General features: G+C 43.0%; 1 long non-coding RNA gene across 1 annotated transcript; it reads right to left on the bottom strand.

Moving 5' to 3' along the window:
* Window positions 1-1,085: 1,085 nt before the first annotated feature.
* On the bottom strand, window positions 1,086-12,080 carry LOC123750221 (uncharacterized). Its single transcript, XR_011226758.1, has 3 exons — window positions 11,851-12,080; window positions 1,464-1,643; window positions 1,086-1,206 (listed from the first exon to the last, which is right to left on the bottom strand). It is a non-coding gene; the product is annotated as an uncharacterized lncRNA (long non-coding RNA).
* Window positions 12,081-18,391: the final 6,311 nt, after the last annotated feature.

Genomic DNA, 18,391 nt, shown 5'->3' with positions numbered 1-18,391 from the left:
TTGTATGTACACATATATATTTTATATATATATATATATATATATATATATATATATATATATATATATATATATAGCTATATATATAGCTTTTCTCCTACCACCCCCTTCCCTTTTTTTTTTTTTTCCTTTATTGTGTATTTAAAGGTTACAAAACATACAAGACAAATGCCTAAAGGTTATGGATCTCTTGAAGCTCCTCCGCTTCTGGACAGGAACCGAGGACGCAGCAAGCATTTCCCCTCTGGATCGCCACACTGAGACGCTGAAATAAAAAACTGGAAGCCCTTGGGTCTCTGGTGACGTCAATGAGCTTGGACCCCAATTCCTTGAGAAATCCCAAGGCACTCTTGCCCCAGGGGCCATGCGTCTCAGACGCTATGGGAACAAAGAGGTATTGACCTTCCAGTCGCCTGTACTTGAGTGATTTTGCTGTTTCCCTGTGGTTGGCCGCCCCACCTGCTTGATCAGCTCCGAAGTGTACATAGGTGTCAGCCAGGGTGGATACACATGTGTAGTCCCACACCAACTGTCTACCCTCCATCCATGAGTATATGGTGATGCCATCAGGGCGAAGTGCTGGGAAATCCGGGTTTTGGTGTGGTGTATATCTTGGTGTGTGTATATATATATATATATATATATATATATATATATATATATATATATATATATATATATATATATATATATATATATATATATATATATATATATATATATATATATATATATATATATATGTACACAAACACACACACACAATGTATTTGCAACTTAGTCCTTGGTTACTATGGCAATGCATTTATATTTGTATCTCTCTAAAATAATTAGATAACATACCATTGATATTTTGGGGTATAACGTCTACAACAGAAACTGGAGGCTTCATTACTTCATAACTGCAAGGGAAAGGATTTGATGGTGTGCCTAGTAATAGAAAAAAAAACAGTAAAAAATATATTACTATAACAAGTTATTTATAATTACATTTAAGAGCATTTAGTGATTATATTTAACTGTTGACAATAATACTAATACCTAAAGCTCTGCTTTTTCTAAACGAAGTGCCAGTGTACATAATTGTCTGCCTTTTTGGGTTGTTATTTTATGAATCATAAATTGCTCGAAGCCTTGTTATCTCCTCTTCAATCTCCTTCAATTTCTTTTGGTGTTGTAAATCTTGCACACTTTTATGCAACTCATCTGAACATAGATAAAGAGCACAGAGTATTCTATGTAAAGCTGGAAAATGATATTATCCAACACAAATACGTGAAGTGTGTGAAAGCTGTATTTTAAATGCAGATGACATAAATTGCTCATTTGACAATATATGTTGGTAATCTTTACAACAATATGAAAGGGAGTAAAATATTTCCTTTAAATAAAATTAAATTAATCAATTATATGTTATTTATTTCCATATTAAACATTGTGAATAAAAATATAAGTGAGCTTACCATGTACAACAGGTATATGTTTTTTCTTTTCTGATCTCTTGATATTTGCCCGAGCCTGGCTTTCCGGCTGAGCTTTACGTTTGACATCAAAAAGCCTATAGCCACACTTGCAGACATGTTGATTAATGTTCACGATAATATTACATGAGGGACATAATCGCTGTAAAGCGTTTCTCAGGACTGAAAAATAAAGATAATTTGGGTTATGATAAACTGTGCAGTACAGTATAATTACATTATAATGTAGAACTACCTAAGCTCACCAGAAGTCACACACAATATGGGAAATCATTCATATTTGAATGATCAAATAAATGAGCAAATCATGAATGAATGATTTGAATGAGCAAATCATTCAACACAAAAGACCACATGGATAGTGAAATCTGGATCCAAAATTATAATTTATATAGATGTGACAGAGTAATAAGGTCAGGTGGAAGAGTAGGTCTGTATATTAAAGAGGAATTGGCATGAACAGTGCTCCTGAACTCAACTAATGAGGTGGTAAAGGTACTTGGAATCAGGGTTGAAAATATAAATCTAATTATTATTTTAATATACAAACTGCAAGATTCAACAGTTGAGAAATTAACTGAGCAAATCCACAAAATAGAGAATATCCTTGATAACTTAACAAACCCAGTACCAGATATTATCTTCTTTGCAGACTTCAATCTGCCCATTTTAAAATGGAGAATAGTAAAAATAACATTATAGCAGGAAATCAACCTGGAAATAACAAACTACAGGTCAGAGAACTACTGAGATTCTGTGACAAATTCTCGCTCAGTCAGCAGATTACAGAACCAACTAGGAACGAAAACACGCTGGACCTGATATTTACAAACAATGATGAGCTAATCAGCGACATTACTGTCTCAAACACTACGTACTCGGACAACATTGAAGTGAAAACTAACATTAATAATGGTAGTAGGCCTAAGAGAAACAACAAGTGAGAAGGGTTATTCAATAAATCCAATTTTAATAATAATAATAAAAGGATAGACTGGGCAAAAATAAATGGGGAACTTACAAACGTTCAATGGGAATGTGTTCTAAGTAATAAACATCATACACAAAGAATAGAAAAACAGACTTCTGAAGCCTATGAAGTCTGTCTGAAACATGTTCCTTTGAGGAAAGCCAGAAAGAGGTCCAACGTAGAAAGAAAACGCAGGCGACACTACAAAAAAAGACAAAAAAACAACGGAAATGATTAAGCAGACAACTTTTCATACAAAGAAGGAATAATTTAAACAGGGAAGATTGTAGAAATAAAACAGAGACTGAAGCATTCATATCAGATTGAAGAGAGGCAACTAGACAAAAAACCAGCGTTGAATGTAATGAAACGCCATTTTCTGGGTGAGACCCGGAGGCTCCCCGGAGCTTTACCGGCTGATATGCTAATGTCAGACTTTGGCATCAGTCATGTGTATGGAGTTCTAGGGCCTACCGGGGACCACGAGCCAGAACCTGGCCCCCTCAGAGAGGCAAGGGGAGCAATGGCCTATAGAAACCCCCGTGTGGTTGGAAGCATTCTATGTCTGCCATCGACCGGGTCAAGCATCCAGAAAGGTAAGCATTCCAAAACAAACCCCTATTCTGGTGAGAATTGCTACCTAAGCCGAACTAGTGAATAGAACTCTTCAACAGAAAACAAGGAAATTAGTATGACGTCATACGTCACCGCGCCGCTGTCTGCGCAGCTCCCCCTTCCCCGGGAGGGGGAAGGGGGAGCCCCAGACCTCCCACGCCGGCTATCCACCCATCAGTTCTGAGGCTGGATGTCAAAACACGCGAAAAACGCCGACCGGAGGGAGGGAGGGTTGCCGGGGAGCCTCCGGGTCTCACCCAGAAAATGGCGTTTCATTACATTCAACGCTGGTTTTCTGGGGGGAGCCCCGTCGGCTCCCCGGAGCTAACTACCCACAGAGGAAGGTCAAAGGGACAAAACCGGGAGGCGGACACCACGCACCCCCCAAGGAGGCGAGACAACCGGCAGCAAACGCCAACCCAAGGCGCCACAGCCCCGAAAATCCCGGGAACAACACGAGAACCACGAGCAGCAAGGCCCCTGCACGAACACCAAAAATCCATGCCCGAAAGACTGCAAGGCCACGTCGCCCAGACGGCAGCGAGAGCAGCGAAGCCACGAACGCCACAGGCATGAGGGAAGAACACAGGCAGCTTAGCCGCAAGAACACGGCTGACCACCCAGGACACCATCACCCGCGAACCGGGAAGAACAGAACCGGATCAACGCAAAACGTGCTCCGGACCCAAACGCCGTGGCACGCAAACAACAGCGGAGGGCCGCCACTGAACACAAAAACGACACACCCCTGGCCCGACCAACGAAGCACCAAGAAACCCTGGACCCCTCCAGAATGCAGCAGCCCCACCCCGCGCCAGAAAAGATGGAGACTGCTGCCATCAAACAACCAAAACACTAAAACCGAAGGAGCAAGAAAACTCGGCGAACCGACCCCCAGAGGCAAAGGCCCAAAGGAAAGAGCCGACGAAAAAACACACCGGAACCGAAGGGGCACTACCAACCGAGGAGAAGACAGAGCACGCTGACCAGAGACCAGGATGGTGCAAGCGGCGCACGAACAGGCCGGAGGTGAAATGACGCACAAGACAGCTGACTAACGGTGCAGAAGCAACACCAAGACCGAAAGCAAGCTGAAGCGGCTCCGCCTGCGCCACACGAAAAGAGGCGACAGCAGTTGGCAAGACGACGGCCCCCAACCCCCCACTAGAAAACCAAGCCGAGAGTAAACCAAGCTAACAAGAGGAACCACCTAAGAAGGGACAGGAAAAGGAAGGACCGCCAAAATACCCCATACTGCCGCCAAGAGAAGCATGCAGGTGGGACACCTACCACGAAGCCACCCGACCACCAACCGGAGGCAAGACCACGAGGTAGAACATAAGCAGCCCCGACAAGGCCCTCCCGAGCCCAGGAAAAAGGCGGAGCCGCGAGAAGATCTCGGGCGCGACCACCGAAACCCAGGCGGCACAAGGAGATGGAACGTCTGCCGAACAGAAAAACTCCCCGAAGCATGCAAGCCCGCCAGGAGTACAGAAACGACGGGTCCGACGCGAGACATCGCAAGAACCCCCCCCCCACCAAAAAAAAAACAACAACCGGCAGGGCAAGCTAGGAAAACCAAAGAAGGCGGAAGGGTCGCCGTCAGAACAGGACCCGAACCAAGGGGCACGAACAACTGCAACAGACCGAGACAAAGAAGCACATCACAGGACACAGGCTGACCAACGCCTAAGAACACACGCAGAACATCCCTGCTGCAGAGGAGGCAGGAAGAAAGAGCAGAAGCACAAAAAAAAAAAGGAGAACAACCAGGGGTGGACAATCAGGCAGGGACAAAAACCCCACGCAATCCTCAGGCACAAAACGGCAGCAAAGTGCCACTCCACAACCGGACACAGGAACAAGGACACGCCACCGTGAAACACGGTACCAATGCACACGTGCAGCAGCAGCAACAGGCACCACTGCAACATGCAACATGTAAATAGCAACTCCCCTCTGCAAAGGCAGAGAACGGAGCAGGCAGACCCCAGACAGGGCCAACGGAGACACGACAAAACCCTGCAGGCCCAGAAACCTGCACCAGGCGACCGACGGCGGAGAAATCCCGCTCGATACCTGCTGGATGAGGTACTGGGAGCTCTTTTACACCTCAAGCCCGGCCCAAGGTCAGGCCAGACCGGCCAGAGGATGGCCCACCAGGCAGCTGCTAGGAGCAGTCCACCGGCCCACATACCCCCACAACCAGGACGGGCCGGAACTGCCATACGAAAACAGGCCCGTGCGACCTGGAAGTCCACGGACGAACCAGCAAGAAGGCTTATGCTCGCAAGTAGGTCGTGTAACAAGCACAGACCACTGATGGTAATACAGTGTTCCCCAAAAGTGCCAATAGCACCACTGCACTCCACTGGTACTATCCCGCAAGTTCTACCAGATAGGCGGGACCCAAGAGCCAGAGCTCAAATCCTGCAAGCACAGCCAGGAGCCTCACCAGGTGAGTACAGAACCAACCCTACAACCCCCACACCTCACAACATTAAAAAAGGAGGGTCCCCTGAATGACTCCAGCATGGGTTGGACATGCACATGAGGGGGACAGGAAGGGGTGATAAAGGGACAGTCACTGGTGTGCGAACGGTCTCGTCGTACAAAAATATACCTAAATAAAGACAGGTATATAAACACCGCCGCATCCAGCGCCCGGCCAAAAGACGCCAGACCGCAGAAACTCACCTGGCGAATGGTGGCTCGAACTTGACACGACTCAACCGTGCCCAGAAGAACTTGGGAGCACCGCCAGGTGAAGACGCCAGAGCCGGACCCTGCCGGACCCGCAGGAGAACAGGGAGAGGCGAAGGAGGCGGTCCACACCCATGACACAGGGAAAACCGCGGTGTCCTCCCCACAACTGGGAACCAGGACACCCCCGGCGCGAAGGGGCACATACCGCAGCCAGGGAGAAGAACGAGAGGCGAAGCACTGTAGCAAAAAGGGCGCAAAACCCCAGCACTGAAACACCGCCCAGACCAAAACAAACTTCACGGCGTATGCTGGCCGAACCGCACACCCTCCCTGCGGGAAGGCGCCAGCCAGGACTATTGCACGAGAAAAGGAGCCAAAAGAGGAAGCAGGAACAATAAAACCGGCCAAAGAAGCAAAGAGCCCCCCCCCCCCAAAAAAAAAAGGAACCCAACCGGGCGACAAGTAGCCCAACCGGGCGACAAGTAGCCCAACCGGGCGACAAGTAGCCCAACCGGGCGACAAGTAGCCCAACCGGGCGACAAGTAGCCCAACCGGGCGACAAGTAGCCCAACCGGGCGACAAGTAGCCCAACAGGGCGACAAGTAGCCCAACAGGGCGACAAGTAGCCCAACAGGGCGACAAGGAGCCCAACAGGGCGACAAGGAGCCCAACAGGGCGACAAGGAGCCCAACAGGGCGACAAGGAGCCCAACAGGGCGACAAGGAGCCCAACAGGGCGACAAGGAGCCCAACAGGGCGACAAGGAGCCCAACAGGGCGACAAGGAGCCCAACAGGGCGACAAGGAGCCCAACAGGGCGACAAGGAGCCCAACAGGGCGACAAGGAGCCCAACAGGGCGACAAGGAGCCCAACAGGGCGACAAGGAGCCCAACAGGGCGACAAGTACTAGGAGCCGACAGACGTTCCAATAATGCGGGAAGTAGCGAAAAACCTTCCCGTACCCTCGAGAACACAGAAGCCAACACTAGTCCCGAAGGCACATGAAGGCGCAGGCGCACCCGAGATCAGAAGTCACGCAGAACCCCATCGAACGGGGAAACATGACAAAAACACCGTCCCAAAAAGCGGGGGAGGAAACATCCACCCCCAGGACAGAACCAACCGACTCAAAGGCCAAGGAACCGAGCCCGGGGAGGGGCCGACGTCCAACAGCACGTACGGCGAGTGGGGAGGAAAGACCCCACTCCGCGTAACCACAAGCCCCGCCTAGAGGGGGATAAAAACCCCCACGGGGTTTAACGGGGCCAAGGCCCCCCCCAAGTCAGCCCCTCCCCAGCCCCGGGAACCTACACGACAGGCCCCGGGGCCGAGCCGTTCCCCCAAAGCCCCGGCCGTACCAGAAAACCGGGGCAGCCGTGAAAACACTAAGGAAGGGAGCCCACTGGCAGACTCATACAACACGGCTGGAGGAACAGGCCCAAATGCCCCTGTCACCACCCCGGAAGGGGAATTCCCCGAGACTGCCCGAGTCTCAACACCACCAAACACCCCGCCCTGAACCTACAGACGGTAAGGAACCGGATGCAGGCAAGAAGGGTGAACCAGGGGAAAGACAAGGGGGCGTGGATGGAACCGAAGCAACCAACACCCCCAAGTCCCAAAACGAACTACAACGGGGCAGCCCCGGGGCTCCCGGGGAGGAAACCACGAGAACGTTGCCACCACCAAGGCTCAAGTGCAACGCCCCTGCTGCCCGCACCCGCTTTGTTAGCACAACTGGGTAACCGAGCCACAACGAGCAACCAAACTCGCAGGACACCGGGTCGAAGGTGTCACCGACCCCACAGGCAGCAGACGGAGGCAAAACAGAGAGTCACCCAGAGACAAAAGGTGAGAGCAACCCTCAAACTCGCTGGAAGCAAGGGGGGGGCTCTGGGGTCACATCCATCGGACCCGCGCGCCCCCAGGGGTTTCCCAGGGTCCCGAGCGTTTACTTTAAGAGGACTCGCGCTCAGGTAATCCCAGGCAGGGTACTGCTAACCGGCACCCAAGCTACCAAACAACTTTCTAAGAGCTGAACCCCCGGGACGTGTACACTCACGGGGACCTAGCAGGGGGTACCACCAGAAATACTCAGAACACAAGGGACACCAGGGGCAAGAACGAAGGCAGACCCCCCCCCCCCACCAGGTATATAAACAAAAGAAAAAGAAAACCCCGCAAGAGGACAGCGTACCCAAGCGGAACAGAGCCGGCCGCTATGATTGGTAAAGACAAGCTGCACAGTACCCCGCGCCCCACCAGTGCAAACACTGCCCCTTACTCTAAGGCGAACAAGGGAGACAGAACACCCTAGCACACAAAGAGCGGCCGAAAACCAAGCAGTAAACGGCCAAGCAGGGGCAGGACCCAAGGAACTTGTGGAAGGTGGCCCCAAGCCCCAAGGGCAGTACTTACAGGGCACCTAGGGAAGGGAACCCTAGGCGCATGCAGCCCGAGTACTGAAGAATCACTCCCGGCTCACGCACCACCTAGAAAACAGACACCACACTCTAGGTACAGTGCTGAAACAACCACTGGAGCCGGAGCACATAACCATTGCCTATAGCATCAGCCGAAGAACTGATGGGTGGATAGCCGGCGTGGGAGGTCTGGGGCTCCCCCTTCCCCCTCCCGGGGAGGGGGGAGCTGCGCAGACAACGGCGCGGTGACGTATGACGTCATACTAGTTTCCTTGTTTTCTGTTGAAGAGTTCTATTCACTAGTTCGGCTTAGGTAGCAATTCTCACCAGAATAGGGGTTTGTTTTGGAATGCTTACCTTTCTGGATGCTTGACCCGGTCGATGGCAGACATAGAATGCTTCCAACCACACGGGGGTTTCTATAGGCCATTGCTTCCCTTGCCTCTCTGAGGGGGCCAGGTTCTGGCTCGTGGTCCCTGGTAGGCCCTAGAACTCCATACACATGACTGATGCCAACGTCTGACATTAGCATATCAGCCGGTAAAGCTCCGGGGAGCCGACGGGGCTCCCCCCAGAAAAGCAATTCAAGAAATAAAGGAAAACCCAAAATATTTCTTCATTTATGCTAAATCATAAGAAAATATCAATGCCAATATTGGACCTATTTGTATTAGTGAAGGTTCATACATTGAGGATGACAAATTTCTAATTTGTCATAACACTAATTTTACAATTAGTGAAATCCTAAAAAAGCTGTATGAGGATATGTTTAGCACTCAGATACACAGCATGAAAGTAAAAAATCCGGACAACTTCTTTATGCGTGATATCCAAACCCCTGTAAATATAACCAATATCAACACAAGCATGGAACATTTTGAAAGAGAATTTTACAATATGCCCATGCACTCAGCCCCGGGTCCAGACTCATGGAATTTAATATTTATAAAGAAATGCAAAGTGACATTAGCACAGGCACTCAGTATAGTGAGTAGGAAGAGATTGGACACGGGGGAAATACCAGATGCGCTTAAAGCAGCAGACATAGCCTCTCTACACAAGAGAGGGAGCAAAGCACTGGCAAAGTATTATAGACCAGTTGCACTAACGTCCCACATAATAAAAGTATTTGAGATATTGATCAGGAGTCAGGTCACTACTTTCATGGAAACAAATGATCTCTACAATCCAGGCGAACATGGATTTACAGCGGGAAGATCATGCCTCTCACAGCTACTTGACCATTACGACAAAATCACTGAGGCATTAGAAGAAAAAGGGAATGCAGATGTGGTATACAGTACACGGATTTCACAAACGCATTCGACAAATTTGACCATGGAGTGATAGCACACAAAATGAGGTCAATGGGAATAACTGATAAAATAGGACGCTGGATACTCAGTTTTCTGTCAAACAGAACACAAAGAGTAACAGTCAACCATATAAAATCGAGTCCAAGAACAGTTAAAAGCTCTGTACCTCAAGATACAGTCCTTGCACCATTGCTTTCCCTTATTCTCATATCAGATATAGACTCATATACAAGGCACAGCGTTGGATCATCCTTGGCAGATAACACAAAAATCAGCTTAAAAATTACCTCTGCTGAAGATATTGAAAAACTACAAGTAGATACAGTATTAATAAAGTTTACGACTGGGCAGCAGAAAATAACATGATGTTTAACAGCGACAAATTCCAGGTACTCAGATATGGTAAAAATGAGAACCTTAAACATAATACAGGGTACAAGACACAATCAAATTTGTCCATAGTAGGAAAGTAACATGTAAAGGACTTGGGAATAATAATGTCTGACGAACTAAAGTTTAGGGAGCATAACCAAGCAAATATTGTAGCAGCCAGAAAAATGAGAGGATGGATTACGAGAACTTTCAAATCCAGGGATCCCATCACAATGGTTGTACTCTTCAAGTCACTTGTGTTGTCCCGTCTTGAGTACTGCTCAGTACTCACTTTCCCCTTCAGAGCAGGTGAAGATTGCTGAAATAGAGGGAATACAGAGAACATATACAGCATGCATAGACTCGATAAAGCACCTAAATTATTGGGATCGCCTCAAAGCTCACCAAATGTACTCACTAGAAAGGAGACAAGAGAGATAACAAATAATATACACATGGAAAATACTGGAGGCCCAGGTCCCAATAAATAAACAGTAAAATAACAACATACTGAAGTGAACAATATGGAAGAAAATGAAGAATATAACCTGTGAAGAGCAGGGGTGCCATAGACACAATCAGAGAGTACTGAATAAACATCAGAGGTCTGCGGTTTTCAACATACTCCTAGCGAGCATAAGAAATATTGCCGGAACAACCGTGGACTTCTTCAAGAGAAAACTAGATAGTTTTCTCAAAGGAGTGCCGGACCAACCGGGCTGTGGTGGGTATGTGCGCCTGCAGGCCACTCCAAGCAACAGCCTGGTGGACCCAACTCTCACAAGTCAAGCCTGGCCTACTGCCAGTCTTGCTGAGTAAAAAAACTCCCAGAACCCCATCAAGCAGGTATTGATTGCTCTTTAAATACTTAGTATAAGCAAAGATATTTAATGTTTGGTGAAGGATGGAGGGTAGGCAATCCAAGAGAGGAGGTGCATACTCTAGATGAAAGTAAACTAAGTAATACTTAATATATATTCTAAATTGGAATTTTAGGTAATAATGTACAATTTTTGGATGACAAAACAACACATCAGAAAACGAAGATGCAATGATCTTTACGTCTGTCTGGGACAATTATCAAATTGTGTAATTAATATTTTTGTGAATCATTTGCTAATTATACTCTTAGCTAAATGGATAATATGTAGCATGAAAGAATGCTTCATACACTTTTCTGTCCTGAAAATTATGATAATTTGGGCTATCATAGAGTATGCAATATGATTAAAATATACACCAAATCAAGTCGACGATCCAAGCATCGGTTAGGTTAGGTTAGGTTTGGTTTGGTTAAGTTAAGTTAGGTTAGATTTGGTTAGGTTAGATTTGGTTAGGTTTGATTAGGTTAGGTTAGGTTAGGTCAGCCTAACATATCATATTTATTCATTACTAACGTATTGCCAGGAAGCTTTGTGAAGCTTGTGAAGCTTGTGTAGCTTGTGGTAGCTTGTGGTAATTAGACAGACCTGTAATTGGGGGGAAAGGGGGGGAGGGGGGAACCTCAATATATGCCTAATTTGTAGCTTCCTGTTCTCCGACACAATGATTTATTTTACGTCAGGCTTTCAGCACAGCCGCATAAAAAAACCTGGTTATTTATTTATTAATATACGAGATGGTACACTGGGGGTTAAGAGAGAAAATAGGAATAATGATGATTTTACAATCTTGCCCGAAACGCTATGCGTACTAGTGGCTTTAGGTATTGTATGTACTACCTCTATCTATAAATCAAACAGAATGTTTGTACTGTAACTCTGCATCTATGTATATATTTTTCCTAAATAAATTATTATTATTATTGTAAAGCCACTAGCACGCATAGCGTTTCGGGCAAAGATCCCGTACCCAGAAGCTGGGTATCTTTGGTTGCCCTGTGACTACTCTTATGACATTCCCTAACTCTTATGACATTCCCTAACAGTATTGTTAAACTAATAACAATGAAGAGTAGTTCAATATTACCGGAATAATCCAACTCATGTGGCCATGTTTTTGTTGTGAAGCGCGGTCGTTCAGTTCGTATACATCATACCTTCTTACGAAGGTTAGAGTCTTAAAAATGTCTTACCATTGCTGAGAAATCATAAGATATAATTATTTACAATAATACACTGGTTGTTTTTGTTGATTTAGGGGCGATGACATGAGTAAACTGGTTATGTTGTGATGATTTAGGGGCAACGAACTGTGGTTATTAGACTATGTTTTGTACATAAGCGAAAAAACAAGATGTAATTCTTTTAATTATAACAATAATAACGACAAAAAGTTAATAATTAATGTACTTGTTAAGCAAAATTCGCAATATCTTAGTTTTCTTTAGGAAAAAAAAAGACATCTGGAAAAAGATCTGCAGACTATGTCTTACATTTTATTCCGTTATTTACACTAAAAGAACAATTAAACGTACACTATCGCCCGTGCCTGGTGCACGAGCACCAGGCACGGGCACTGGGAGCATCCCAGACACTGCCTTAATCGACTGAGATTAAGGCAGTGTTATTTTCATTCCTTTAGAACAAGGAAATCTCATTCTTAAACTGTATAATATGAGCTGCGCAATAATTTTTTGCTGATCTTCAATAAAGAAATTCTGGAGGGCTTGTGCAAGGATTAGGATGAGTTAGCCTAGTTTTTACTGTATATCCGTTTCTGGTTACTCAAGGGTGACAGTGGCGGGCAACACGAGCGCTTATTTGCTTATCAAATAAGCCGAAGAGCTTATTTGAGAAAACAGTATGGCATTGAATCAGCGTGGTAAAACAATTGTATTATTGACACGACGAGTATAATCGACGTAGTTTTTATATATGTTGCCGGTCAAACACATCCTTATGTGACGTTTTATACTTATGTTCTTCTAGAACATTCTATTGCGAACACATTAGTACAAAAATGAAATACGTACATCGAAAACTAATGTCAGAACAGTGACAAGAGACACTTTTAAATATGGCCGCTCGATCGCCGATACACTAATTTCATTTGGGGAAATTTATTTTTTCATACGCCGTTTCGCGACAATTATTTATAACTGATATAAATGTTGCAAAAGAAGTTTAGGATTAAGTAACATATTACACATTAAAAAAATGAATACATTAATACCTAAACAGTTTGTAAATACAGTGATAAATTGTGCCAAACATTACACAATATTATTTACTAAGAAGCGTATGACAACTCAAAACGGCATGATTTCAACAGGATTTTTTATAGTTGTCAAAAAACTCTGATTTTAATTATCAAGTATTTGTCACAATGTATTTTATATAATTATGAGGCAGTGGAACGACCAAATTGTTCTGTATTATAAATGCATAATGCTAAATTTCTATATACATAGCAGTAAAATAATGACCACCTACATTTAAGGATAACTAGGAAATAGTAACTGGAAACTTTATTTGAACGAAAATTCAATACCAAATTTCTTAGATGTTTTTCTTAATATAAAGATCAACAGTAACGAATCTTATTCATTATGGACAAATTAACAAAAAAAAACATAATTTTCATTGAGGACCATGTATTAGAGCATACTTAGTCACTTATATATTAAAGGTATTGTGTTTTTTGAAACATTGGGGTTGTAAACAAACAGAACGGCCTACCCGAAAAGTCGTAACATAAGAAGTTGTACATGTTTGCTAATTTATTATTTGATAAATGATTATTACTAATTTACGACGACTATAAAGGTGTCCCATTAGTTACATTACTGTAGTGTGACTAAATGCTACTACAAAACATATATAAATCCTAAAAAGTCACAATGACCAGCGACATTAAAGCATAAAAGACTAAATAGTAACAAGAAACTGTCGGCAAACGAAAAATTCGTTTCCAAATTTATTAGATGTTTTCCTAAATATAAAGATCGAAAGGCTGGAATTTTCTGGATTATGGCCTAATTAAGGCAAAAATATATGTATTTTTACTTGAAGAACATATATCAGAGCATAGTCAGTGAGTTATAGAATAATAAGAGTGTGGTATTTCATTGTATAACAAGAGATAGTCCATGGAAGCGAAAATAGACGTAGTTTAAGACAAAATAACGTCCAAAAACAGCCGTAGAGTCAAACGGTAACAGTTGACGTTCTTTTTAAGAGAACAGGTTGGTGTGTGTGTGTGTGTGCGAGAGAAAAAAATTAGTTAGTAAGTATAAATAAATAAATAAATATGTTTATTCAGGTAAGGTACATACATACATACAAGTGATGTTACATTAATGGATTGATATATAGATAGAGCTAGTACATACAATGCCTAAAGCCACTATTACGCAATGCGTTTCGGGCAAGAAAAACATTAATATCTAGTACTTAATACTAATTGAGCATAAAGAATAAAAAGTGTTGAGAACAAATACAAATAAAGATAAAAAAAAGGGGGAACATGACTGAAAAAGCAGCACAAATACAATAGGTTGACAAACAGTGTTGATTAACAAAAAAAAATTACAGACATGGGTTGACAATAGAGGAGTGAGGTAGGTTACAGGGAATTTATTAGGTAGTGTTTAGTTTTTATCTTAAACTGGTTGAGAGAGGTACAGTCTTTAACATGGTTGGGAAGGTCATTCCACATTCTGGGTCCCTTGATTTGTAGAGCATTTCTAGTTTGATTAAGTCGTACTCTAGGAATATCAAAACTGTATTTATTTCTGGTGTGGTGCTCATGGGTTCTGTTACAACCTTCAATGAAGCTTTTGAGGTCAGGATTGGCATTACAGTTCAGCGTTTTATATATGTATAATACACAAGAGAGAATGTGCAGTGACTTAATATCTAACATATTCGGAGATTTGAGTAAGGGTACCGAGTGATGTCTGGGGCCAGAGTTGAATATTGTCCTAATAGCAGCTTTGTGTTGGGTAATAAGAGGACATAAATGATTTTGGGTAGTAGAACCCCAAGCACAAATACTATAGTTGAGGTATGGATAGATGAGGGAATAATAGAGAGTAACCAGGGCAGGGCGGGGTACATAATATCTGATCTTAGAAAGAATGCCAACAGTTTTTGAAACTTTTTTTGATATATTTAGAATGTGACCCTGGAAATTCAGTTTTTGGTCGATGAGAACGCCAAGGAATTTGCCATCTAATTTGTTACAAATTTGGGTATTTATTTTGAGATTTATCTGATTAGAGGATTTATTGCCAAACAGAATATAAAACGTTTTGTCAATGTTAAGGGTGAGTTTGTTGGCGGTTAGCCAAAGATGGACTTTTTCTAGCTCAGTATTTACTGTGGCATTTTAAGCAAGGGGGTCAGGACTGGAGTAAATGAAGGTTGTGTCGTCAGCAAATAGAATTGGTTTGAGGTGTTGGGAGGCATTTGGAAGGTCATTAATGTAGATGAGAAAGAGGAGAGGGCCAAGTATGCTGCCGTGAGGAACACCAATGTTGATGGGTAGGGTGGGAGAAATTGTATTATTCACAGAAACATACTGGAGCCTGTCAGTAAGATAAGATTTGAGGTATTGCAGGGAGTGTCCTCTGACTCCATAATGATGTAATTTAAGAAGATGGTTTTGATGGTTGACAGTGTCAAAAGCCTTACGCAGGTTCACAAATAACCCAACAGGAAACTCCTTTTTATCAAGAGCTGCGTGAATTAAGTTAATCATACTAATAAGTGCATCGTTAGTGTTTTTTTTTGGGTCTGAAGCCATATTGACAAGAGCTAAGTATATTGTGTTTGGCTAGAAAAGAGTAAAGCTGCTTGTAGATTAGTTTTTCGAATATTTTTGACAAGTTAGGCAGGATTGATATAGGTCTGTAGTTGTTAACATGTGTGAGATCACCACATTTGTGGACAGGGGTTACTCTTGCTTTTTTTTAGAATGTCAGGAAAGGTTTGGAGTTCAAGTGACTTGTTGAAGAGCAATGCAATAGCAGGGGCTAGAGATCTGGAGGCTTTTTTTGTAAATTAAAGTTGGTATCTCCTCGAGGGCACGAGACTTGGTTTTAAGGGAAAGGATTATTTCATTGACATCAGTGGAACTAGTAGGCTTTAGGTACAGAGACTGTGGATAGTTACCTGTAAGATAGTCCTTAACTTCAGTACAGGAAGATGGAATATCATTTGCAAGGGATGGCCCAATGGAAGAGAAGAACCTATTGAACTCAATAGCAGAATCAGAGGCTGAAAGCTGACCAGCGTTATTGGAAAGGAGTGTTGGTTTGTTATTTAAATCTTCTTTGATCCCAATATTTGTGAAATTGTGCTCCAAGTTTTTTTAATGTTGCTCTTTATTTGGGTAAATTTATCTTCATAGTATTTAATTTTGGCTCGTCTAATTATTTTAGATAGCAATAATGAGTAATTCTTTGAGAATTCTTTGGAGACTGTTCCTTGCCTATACTTCTTCTCAAGGTCGTGTTTTTTGTTAATGGATTTAAGTATTCCCTTTGTAAGCCAAGGATTGTTAAGTCTTTTGCTTGTGACTTGTTTTGTAAGCATAGGACAGTGGGTGTTATAAAGGCTAAGAGTTTTTTGAAGAAAAGATTGCACTGCTAGGTTGATATCCCCAATGTTACCTAACTCGGACTCCCAGTTGACATTATCAGCAGCAGTTATAAAATTGTTTATAGCAGTTTCATTGTGCAGCCTAAAGCTTAACTCCCTTGTCTCTAGAGGTGGTTTGCTAATGTTAGTTAAGAGAAATGTGGGGTAATGGTCTGTAGTGCTATCGGTGATTATACCTGAAGTAAGTGGAGAGGTTATGTTGGTCCAGATGTGATCTATAGTCGTAGCAGTACTATCAGTGATTCTAGTTGGTCTAGTGATTAAGGGTATGAGGAAGCAGGAATTCATACAGTTGAGGAAGCTAACAGCAGTAGGGTGTTCAGGCTCGCAGAGGTCAATATTAAAGTCCCCTGCGATAATTAGATGGTTTTTGCTCAATCTGTTATCTAGTATTAGACTTCTAAGGTTTGAGTTGAATTCAGACACATCAGTGTTAGGAATTCTATAGACTGCACCCACAGACAGGACAAACTCGGCACCCTTGACTCTGAAACTGGCGAAGATATACTCCCCACAGCAGTCTCTAGTTCTAATTATTTTTAAGCATGTTAGGTCTTGGTGGTAGTAAAGAGCAGTACCACCACCTCTCTGCATTTGACGACAGTTGTGAATTGCCGAGTAGTTAGGCATGTTAAAGAGTTGAGTATTATCCTCTTTCAACCACGTTTCAGTAAGTATAATAAAAGAGAATTTGTTGTCAATAGTTTCAATCAAGGCACTAACATCATCGAAGTGTTTACCTAGGGATCTAACGTTCAAGTTGATTACAGAGATATTGTGATTATCTGTTAATACATTGTTTACATCATGTGCTGTAATAGTAGTTAGTAATAGTTGATTGACAGTTAAGAGGCGGGCCGAATGAGCAGAGTTTAACCCGCGCCTGTACAACTAGGTGAATACTCTCTCACTCTCTCTCTCACCACCCACATATAACACCCACATATGTGTTGTATGTGGATGCTGAAGTTCAGTCTCTTGTCTATGTATAGGTCAAGGAACTTTCCATAATCATTATTGCTAATGTTAACATTGTGTATCTGAAGTTGAATTTGGTTTCAGGATTTACTTCCGAACAAAAATAGTAGTCGGTCTTTTTTATGTTTAATGTGAGTTTGTTAGTTTACATCCATGAGTGGACTTTTTAAATCTGTTATTTTCATTATTATATAGTGCGTTTGGGTTGGGGTCTGAATAGATGAAGGTAGCATCGTCAGCACTTATGTTTACACTTATTGGAAGTATCTAAGTATCAACTAAAGTATCTTCACACTTGACTTAAACTTTAGTAGCTATTTTCTGGACCATTCCTCAAGTTTCGGAGGTCAACGAAGATGGAATTCACATGAAATGGATTATGTTACCATCACTAATAATGTTGTGTTTTTCTCTGTCTAGCTTCGGACACGGTCATGTTACAATTGTGTCTTAGAGAGTTGCGCGCAATTAAGGATGATAGAAATCACTTACAATTAATGCAGGATGGTAGAAAATTACTTACAATTAATGCATCAAGTTTGGAGACTTGAATTGAAATTGAAATTGAAATAAGTTTATTGAGGTAAAATACACACAAAGGGATGAGGTAGCTCAAGCTATTCTCACCCCGTCCAGTACATCGTGTTAATACATACATAGACACACACACTTGTACACATTTTAGTGTAACAAGCAAAGCAAATAGTTCTGTCTGATGGGTAGAGGCAACTGCACTTGCAGCTGCACCCGTGTGGCGTGTAGGAAACCATCAATGTATATGATTTGAGAGAGAGAGAGAATGATCTGTGGACAGAGCATCAATATGGCGTAAGGTATTGGGCTTTGCCTCAAGATGAAGCATAATAAAGAATCCGAATATCAGGAGAAAAAATGACATTAAAAACTGTCCACATGATACATATATATAATCACGTTTTAAACATTTCAATTGTATTATTTGCACATATATATAATTAGGAAGTAAT

Source organism: Procambarus clarkii, unplaced genomic scaffold, assembly GCF_040958095.1.
Source record: "Procambarus clarkii isolate CNS0578487 unplaced genomic scaffold, FALCON_Pclarkii_2.0 HiC_scaffold_149, whole genome shotgun sequence".
NCBI classification, from domain to species: Eukaryota; Metazoa; Arthropoda; class Malacostraca; order Decapoda; family Cambaridae; genus Procambarus; species Procambarus clarkii.
Note: the sequence above shows the minus strand (reverse complement) of the source record. Positions and strands in the feature narration are given on the sequence as shown.